We start from the raw sequence: 9,690 nt of genomic DNA, 5'->3' as shown, positions 1-9,690 counted from the left end.
CCAAGTTTGGAATTTTAACAAATACCTCATCATGAAATATTTTTAACATTCAAAATCTTATAGATACTAATATAATGAAACTACCTCCTGATTTCAATAAATTGAGACAGTTTACTATATTTACCTCTGAAAACATTTTTTTCAGTTTATTAATTTATTTTGAGAGAGAGAGAGAAAGAGAATCCCAAGCAGGCTCTGCTCTATCAGCACAGAGCCCAATGCAGGGCTTGATCCTAGGCACCATCCCGAGACTGCAAGATCATGACTTGAGACAAAATCAAAGAGTGGGTCGCTTAACCAAATAAACCACCCAGGCACCCTGTCTCTGAAAAACTATTTTAATTTAAACTACTCAATTAAATCACAGTTTCTTTTATTATGCTTAAAGTCTCAAGGCTCTGAGTCTTGCAAACAAATAAAGAGCACCTCTAATGAATCAAATTAAAAATACAACACAAAAATCTCGTAATTGCCAATCCCATCTTTTTAAGTTTATTTATTCATGAGGGCTGGCACCTTGGTGGCTCAGTTGGTTGAGCTTCCAACTTTTGTTGTCGGCTCAGGTCATGATTCATGGTTCATGAGTTTGAGCCCAACATCGGACTCTGTACTGACATTGCAGAGCCTGCTTGGGAGTCTCTTTTTCTTCCTCTCTCCCTGACCCTCCCCTACTCATGCTCTTTGTCCCTCTCAAAATAAATAAATAAATTTTTTAAAAAAGAGAGAGTGTGTATGAGCTAGAGCGGGAAAGGGACAGAGAGAGAGGGAAAGAGAATCCCAAGGAAGCTCTGTACTCTCAGCATAGAATCCAACATGGGGCTCCATCTCATAAACCCCTGAGATCATGACCTGAGCAGAAATCAAGAGTGCGACACTTAACCTTGAATGACTGAGCCACCCCTACACCATGCCCACCCCATTTTTATCTAAAATTTTTCCAATCATGTTGACTACCATCTGTTAATCTAATTAAATGCCTCAAGGCTCAAATTGGTAAACTTTAAAACTTCTCACTTCCTTTGAAATGTGATTGAGGATCCCATTTGGATTTGGATTAGAGCTCTGATGAAGGAAGGAGTGGGGGCAACTGGAAGTTTAGGCAGATTTGGGACTGGCCTGCATGACTTCCCTCTCAATTCCCAGCCTCCAGGCAGGAAATTTTCTTGGGATTCATTTCCTTACCTTTCACTCCAATGATATGTGTAGGAGGCGCAAGTGGTAACCCACCCCATTTCGATGGGGCAGCTATTCCACGTGGTTACAGAAAATCTGAATAGCTTTGAGAGGAGATGAATGGCATATCCTCTTCAAAGAGTTGCTGAATGAGTTTAGAGGTGACAAAGCTATTGCTGGTGAACAGTCAGCATGAAGAGTCCTGTGTCCTGAGGGAATATACTCAAAAACTGAGAAAATTGGGACTGTAATGGAAGACAGACAAATTGAACCATATTAAAGGTATGCCAGGCAGAAGACTATATTCAGGGCAGGGTTTGTTATTGTTTTGATGGGATTATCCATTCTAGGATTGTGAACGTAAGCTGTGGATGATTTTGAACATAAAGAACCTAGTGACTTCCTATGCGTAATTACTGCAGAGATCTAAAAAAATATGTTTGAGAATCAAATGGCAAGGCCTGGAAAGAGAGAAAAATTGAGAGATCATGAAAATGGAGAAGAAATTAGCCCCTGAAAGTCTGCAAATGATAAGAGCCCTAATTAAAATAGAGAAGAAAAGAGACCCATTTAAAAAAGAGGTTACACATGCCTTGATTATCTCGTGCAATCATCTGTTAACTCTTCGGATTTATCCTTGTGAGTGAGAGACCACATGTATTTCAATAATAAAAAAATCTCAGGCCACAGCTGCTGAAGAAACTTAAACCCCATCCTAGTGTGTGAATAAGATGCTTCTGCTAAGACACAGCAGTAAATGTAGAGAAATAAATATGGACTTTACTTTTTTGGAAAAATTAACTTGCAAGGGGAAGATAATTCGATTTTACACTTTAACTCTTTGGAGTCACTTGTAAAGAGATTTAGTTTTTTGATTTTAGTTTCTTCCAGGATACTTTCTAACAGAAGTATACCAAAATGTGTATATTCCTAATATTTCTTATTATTGGAGCATCTTTGTGTTTTATTGCAGGACAGCTGAAGGTTTATGTTGAACAATTTGACTGGAAAGAACTTGAAATAGGAGATAACATAAGAAATGAGTAGGGTGTGGTGTGATTTGGAGCTAATTTTTTCAAAGAATCTGACGTGTTGTAGACTCTTCTTGGGTATAAAGTAAGGTATCCCTTAGTGTTCCCAGGAGAATACCCAAAGGAGCTATGGTTGCTTTGGGGGAAGGTCCTTAAGAAGAAAGGAGTAAGATTTTCCACATAGATTTTGGTCCTTTCACAAGGTGATTTTCATCTCTGACTGATCTATTTAAGATAATGCAATCAGTGGATAAAAGCTGTTAAATGTCAGAGGACAGATCTCCTTTTTCCTGGTCCACGTTTTCCTATGCCTAGGTAATTCCTCCAGTCTCTATTCATCTCTCACGTTTACCTACTCCCGGGAAAAAGAGAAATTTACCTGATTGGTGAGTTTAGGAAAAGTAGTTAAGTATAATCAATGGAACTTCTTCCTCTATCTTTTACTCAAATTGTTATGCCAGGAGAAGCTGTATATTGTTGTTAGCTCTTTGCCTTTTGATAAGGACCCTGCCCCAGTGTGATAGGTACGCAGCTTCCTGGTCTTCCCAGTGATGAGTGGAGGAAGGGCTTACCTTTGTTCGTTTCAGGATACAGTCTTACGTTCATTCTGCCCATAGTCTCCAATCACCTTTGCTAGTAACAATGGTGATGCTTTTAAATTTTTTTTAATGTTTATTTATTTTGAGAGAGAGAGAGAGACAGACAGAGCTGGAGTGGAGTAGGGGCAGAGAGAGAGACAGACAGACAGACAGAGAGAGAGACAGAGAGACAGAATCCAAAGCAGGCTTCAGGCTCTGAGCTGTCAGCACAGAGCCCGATGCAGGGCTTGAACTCACCAACTGTGAGATCATGACCTAAGCTGAAGTCGGGCACTTAACCCAGGTGCCCCACTAATAGTGATATTTTGATATTATTTGGTCCCAAACTTGAACATGGAGAAGCAATGTTATTTGACAACACCTTCAGTAATATTCTACTTTACTCCATAAATGACTGAATAGAACTAAAACAAGTTTGCATCAGTATCCTAATATAGATAAATAAAGCATCAGCAATATGAATATGTAACTTGGGACAGAGAATATAGACTTGCATAAGGTGGGGAATATATACAGTCTTATATAATGATTATATTAATAGTTAACATTTGCTAAATGTTTAGTCTATCCAATAAATTTTGGTGATATTGGAAATCCTATTCTTAAGATGAAGTGACCAAAGCATACTAATAGTAAATGACAGCAGCTAATGAGAGGTAAAACCTGAATTCATAATTACATGTCTTGGGGTGGTTAAGTTTAGGTGCAGCCTGACTGTGCTAAGCAGTGCCCAGAGAGCTGGTAAAACATTATTTCTGGGTTTGTCTGTGAGAGGGTCTTGGAAGAGGTTAGTATTTGAATCAGTAGACTTGAATAAAGAAGATAACCCTAATCAATGCAGGTGAGCATCATTCAAAATAAATAAATAAATAAAACAACAAAGAAAGGAAAAAGTGAATTCACCTCTCTGGTTGAGCTGAGACATACATCTTCTTCTGTGCTCTGACATCAGAGTTCCTGGTTCCTAGGTTTTTGGACTCAGACACGGAGTTATGCCATTTGTCTCAAGATTGTCAGGCCTTTGAACTCAGACTGAATTGTATCACCAGGTTCCCTGGTTCTCCCACTTGCCGACAGCAGATTGTGGGACCTCTCAGCCTCTCAAACCACATGAGCCAATTCCTATAATAAATCTTCTGTAATAAATCTATAAATAAATATCTGTATGTATCCTACCTGTTCTGTTTCCCTGGAGAACCCTAACACATGGCCTGAACTGAGAGAGAGTGGGTACTTTTAACTTACAATACACTGGAACTTTATTAAAATAAATTTGGCTTTGAACTTCCTGGAAAATAAAACTTTTGTTATCAGGGCTAACAATTTTCCCCTTTTCCTTTTTATATTAGGATAGAGTACCAGGAGAAAAATGAATAATTTCATAATCTCTTAGGACATCCTGCCAATGTTTACTGCAAAAAGTAAGATCAATTTTACCTGTCAATAACAGTATATAAACTGTGCAGTTTTAACACACTTTGTCAAAATAGGCTGTTACCACATTTTGCATTTCATTTCAGTCAGAATAAACTATGTAATCCACAGTAATGAGCAAGCCCCAAACCTCAGTGATTTACAACTTAGGTGTATATCTTGCTCAAACTATATACCTTTTGTGGGCTAAATGGGCACTTTGCTCTGTGTCNCTATGGAGAATTTTGCATTAGGAATTAAATGTTTTGGCCTAGAAGTGAAAATTATCATTTATGATCACATCCCAATTAGCCATAACTAATGAGTGAAGTCAATCACAATTTGCCCAGGAAATGCAAATCTACCATGGATTTCCTTATTAGGAAGAGAGCTAGACAATACTTCCTAATCAGCACTAGGATTGTTACAAATTTTCCCAAGTTTCACAGCTGAAAAATGACAAGTTGGTTTGTCTTACATTTATATTACAAGAGACAGTGAGAAATTTTTGTCTGAATTTATTGTTCATGCTCATTTGTTCTATATATTAAACTGAGTGTGTTGTTGGATCCCAGTAAAAAAGTTGGTTGTTCCCATGTTAACATCAAGAATTGCCATTACCTCACCTTCCCCAAGAAATTTCATGCAGGGAAATATCCTGGAGGACAGTGATCACTTGATCTGCAACACTATAAACAACACATCTTAGAACTGTTTTAATAGAGGCAGTGTCTATTAATAGTGTTTGGTAAACTAAGATTTATACTTACACCAATATAACATTAGTCACTCTATGTAACTTACTCTGCCAAAGGTACTATTTTTTTCCAAGGTAGGTATGTTTAGTTAGGCTTCTTTGAGTTGAAAATGACAGAATTCTAAATTTAAAAAAATTAGTTTGCACACCCAGCATGGAGCCTAACACGGGGCTTGACCTCACAATCCTGAAATCAAGACCTATGCTGAGATCAAGAGTTGGATGCTTAACTGACTGAGCCACCCAGCCTCCCTGAAAGTGACAGAATTCTAGTTCAGACTGGTTTCATGAAATAAAAATGTATGGCTTCAAGTAAAAATTATGGTGGCTCACTAGGTTTAGGCGTGGTTGGATATTTGTGGACAAATGACATCACCAGAATTCTCTCTTCTTTCCATCTCTTATGTTTGCTCTTCTCATGTTGATCCTTATAGGTTTTCTTTACATGGCTGCAAAGAGAAACTTTGCAGCTTATGGATCAGCTTTCAAACCTGTATCATCCTTGGAACTAGGAATCTCAGAGAATAGGAAAAGATTTTCCTTTTTCTACATTCCTATCAATCATCAAAAGGCAATGCTTAAACTTGGTTGAAAAATAGACCCAGAGGACAAACCTCTCTCTGTAGGGCCATGGGATATACTGATTGGCTAGCTTTCGTTACATCCTATTATAGGCCAAATGCTGTTCTTCCAAAATTCATGTATAGAAGTTCTAACTCCTAGTACCTCATAATGTGACTATACTTGTTGAGATAGTTTCTTCAGGGAGGTAATTAAGTTAAAATCAAGCCATTAGGGTGGGCTCAAATCCAATATGACTGATATTTTTATAAGAAGAGGAAATTTAGACACAGACATGTACAGAGGGGAAGACCGTGTGAAGACATGGGGAGAAGGCCATCTGCAACCCTAGGAGTGAGGCCTCAAAAGAAACCAACCCTGCTGATACATGGATCTCAAACTGCCAGCCCTTAAAACTAAGAGAAAATAAATCTCTATTGTTTAAGGCACCCAGTCTTTGGCACTTTGTTGTGGCAGCCCTAGGAAACTAATACACATTCCCAATCCTATGGTGTGATAGGGTAGATGTGGCTCTTAGATTGCCAACCCAACCTCCAGAAGAGGAAACAGCCAAAGTTCTAAGGTTCAAAGAAGGAGAGAATTGCCAGTGTTCCCACAAATGGAGAGTACCAATCTGCCTTGACCCAAAGGTCCTGATTTCACAGCACCATTCTGGAAAGCTAATTTATTATTTATGATAGATTTCTCATCAAAATTGTTCAAAAAATTATAAACCTCATTTTCAACCACCACAATTTGGTATAGGTTGGAATGCCAGTAGAGCATAGTGTTACAAGGCTGTTGGATCGGTCATGTCTGGATTTAAACACCGAAACCATCTATTTACTACTAAGATTACTTTGGGAACCTATCTGAGCCTGTTTCATCACTTATAAAAGGGAAATAATGATAGTACTTTATGCTTACCTTTGTTGTGAAGATTGCTTAAGTTAATTAATGTTAGATTCTTAATATAATGTCTAATATAATAATAGAAATAGTAAATAGTAATATTGTTTGCATTATATCTACCATGACTGTTATTCTTGTTATGTATAGACTGTTCAACACACTAAAATGGCCTAATTCCATATAAGTCACTCAGAGTTCTGAATTTTAGCTTCACTTTATCATTGACATGTAAATGAAGGCCATGGATATAAAATCTTCAAAGCTTGTCTTGAAGAATATTTTGTGAAGATAATAGAAATTATACTTGTCAAATTCCACACTTCTCATTGTGGAATATCTTGAATTTGAGGTACCTGTGTGATAACCAGATGCAGATATCCAGCTTACAGCTGGAGCTTAGATACTGTACCTAAGAACAGAGGTCAGGACAGTTGATATTAATTCAGGAGTCGTTTGTAACAATTATGTCGGAGATGACAAATTGGCAACCTTGAGGAATGCATTTTTTCCTCTCCTAAGTAGATTTTAACAATTAAATGGGTTACCATGTAATATTGTCAGGGAGGAAGACCTTCCTCTACCCTATGGTTCTCCTGGATGGCCTTAAAATCCAATTGATATGAGACAGATTAACATGAGAAAATCAAATTTAATAGGCATACATACAGGGAATCTACAGACACATTAAATTCTGAAGATAATGAGGCAACAGGAAGCTTATATGAGCTAAGGGAGGGGGTGAGGACAGGAGAAGGCTCACCAGCAGGAAGGTGAAGGAAGATATTTGGAAAAACAAGGTTGTCCTATTATGCAGATAAGTTTCTTAGGTAAAGGAGAGTCTCCAAAAATAGCTCTCTTCCTGGTACAGGTTCTCCTTTCCATTGTAAATGTAGGCAGTTATGGCAGAGACAGAGAGCTTTCCCTGCATCTGCTGGGTTTTTATGACTTTTAACTCAAAATAAACTTTATGCCAAACTGGCCCTTCTTGGGGCAGCCTGCCCTGGGTCCCTAACATTATCATCTTATGTTAAATACATACGTACATGCATACATATCTAAATAAATAAACAAATGGGTTACCATTTACTATTATATAACATTTTTAAAAAGCAGATTGGGTGATCTGGCCATAGTGCTTGGCATTTTCATAAGTCAAATATAAATGAGAACTGAGGAGTAGCTGCCTTTTTTCTTCGTGAATCCAACTCTTCACCCGGGGTATGCGTATGTATATATTCCTCATTCTTTTGGGCCACCTCCCTCCACTCCGGAGGCCTGTGAGCAAGACCCTTGATGAAATTGATACTTGAGGACTGATATGTAGGTGAGGTTGTCATATGGAAGAAGAAGGAAAGGGGACCAATTATGGAAATAGGGAGAGGCAGAGGAGTCATCCAAGAAACTCAGCAGTTAGTAAGAATGTCTAACCAATTAGTAAGATGTTAGTAAGTTTAGTCTGTTAGTTAGAACACCAGAATACAGCACTGTCATCACACTCAAAGTGACAGGTAGTGTTAATCAGAGAGGGGATGGTCAAACAGTGTCATATTCCCAAAGACTTCTGGTAGGCAGAATGAAAAGAATCTACTAATTTTGTCAATTAGAAGATCACTAATGGCATATATTAATAAAAGTAGTTTCATTCTTATGAATGGGTAGAAATCTACAATAGACAGACGAAATGAGGAAGTCCTTTCTTTTTAAAGATCTTTCATGTAATGTAGTGATACCTACATGAGGTTCTTTGGGAGGCTATTTTTTTTTTTATTATACAATAAAAAAGTGTTTATTGACCAATGAAAAAGGAGTCCAAGTAGGAGATGCAGCAAATCGAGAAAAGAAAGAAACAACTGATAGAGCCTAGTTCTATCCAGCTGAGACCAAGGGACAACATTTTTTAAAAATATGGAGTGTTTAACAAATTTGTGTGTCATCGTTGTAGAGGGGCCATGCTATTCTTCTTTGTATTGCTCCAATTTTAGTATATATGGTGTTTATTTTAATCACACTCAGGTATGTGATTTTGAAGACTTGCTAGTCTTGACATGCATGTCCCATAAGTTCCTGGAACTCAAAAAGTTTAAAATTAATTTCATCATTTGATTCTACTCATCCCCAAACATATTTTTACTCCTATATTCTCTCTCCTAATTACTTAGTCTCCCAAATTAAAGTCTGAAAGTTATTTTATATTTGTTTTGCTACCACCTATCTATTCTTCTCACCTTTCTTGCCATCTCCTATCCAATCACACACAAAGAACTATTGATTCTTCTCTTAAGTTTGTCTGTAGACTATCTTGTATTTTAATCACAGTTCTTTATTTTGTGCTATCCACTAAACTGGAGGTTCTTTGAGGATGAGACTTGTTCTTTATGTTTTTCCTCATTTCAGCTCCTAAAAGTATATATAAAACATACTGTAAATATTTTGTAAGTTTTGTAGAGATGAGCTAAATGATCTCCCATTTCACATCCTGCACCCTTGTTTCTTACACTCCAGTCACCCCATATAACCTACTCTTCCTCCAATACCCTGCACTATTACATACCCTTGTATTACTTCTGCCTGGAATGCTCTTCACCATGCATTGTCCACTTGGAAAGTGGACCATGTTCTGAAAAGTTAGTGGAGAAATTAGTGCCTCTGTGAAATTGCCCTTTATTAATCTACTTTTGTGTGCAGACCTTGCTGCAGAATACCAAATACATTTCTTTTTCTATCTAGCACATGACAAAATATTTCTCAGCTTCACTTGTTTGACACAGACATAAAACATGAGTGGAAAAACTGTGTACACATTTAGGCTTAGAACGTACTTTCTTTCCTGTTGTCATCCTCCGTGCTGTTTTTCACTTTCAGGGGGTTCGTTTAAAGAATGCTTCAAGTGGATCTTGGGAGCTGTGTGTTGAAGATGTTGGAGCTCTTATAAAAAGAGAGCCCAGGCCCCCAAGTCATTGGTTGGTGGAGAGCTGTCCAACCAGCAACTCTTGCACGGGACCATTGTGAGAATGAAAAATAAACTTTTATTATGTTAAACTACTGAGATTTTGGAACTTATCCATTATAGCAACTGCGCGGGCACCATTTGCCACCCCAAAATATGTCTCTTTGTGGTGATTTTAGGCTGATTAATTTTTAAGAAACTACAAACACAGGAGCTCTAAAAACCAAATAGAAGTTACCTTTTTTAAAGAGACATTTACAAGTATAAGGAAAATCTCTCTTTGTAAGGGTGTCTCTC

At 37.6% G+C, this 9,690-nt stretch overlaps 1 non-coding gene across 1 annotated transcript; it reads right to left on the bottom strand.

The window, feature by feature from the left end:
* Positions 1 to 8,345: 8,345 nt before the first annotated feature.
* LOC144235852 (U6 spliceosomal RNA) lies at positions 8,346 to 8,453 on the bottom strand. Its single transcript, XR_013336335.1, has one exon. It is a non-coding gene; the product is annotated as a U6 spliceosomal RNA (small nuclear RNA).
* Between the last annotated feature and the right edge of the window lie 1,237 nt (positions 8,454 to 9,690).

The sequence above is a fragment of the Crocuta crocuta genome, unplaced genomic scaffold (genome assembly GCF_008692635.1).
Source record: "Crocuta crocuta isolate KB4526 unplaced genomic scaffold, BGI_CrCroc_1.0 scaffold646, whole genome shotgun sequence".
Taxonomy (NCBI): Eukaryota; Metazoa; Chordata; class Mammalia; order Carnivora; family Hyaenidae; genus Crocuta; species Crocuta crocuta.
Note: the sequence above shows the minus strand (reverse complement) of the source record. Positions and strands in the feature narration are given on the sequence as shown.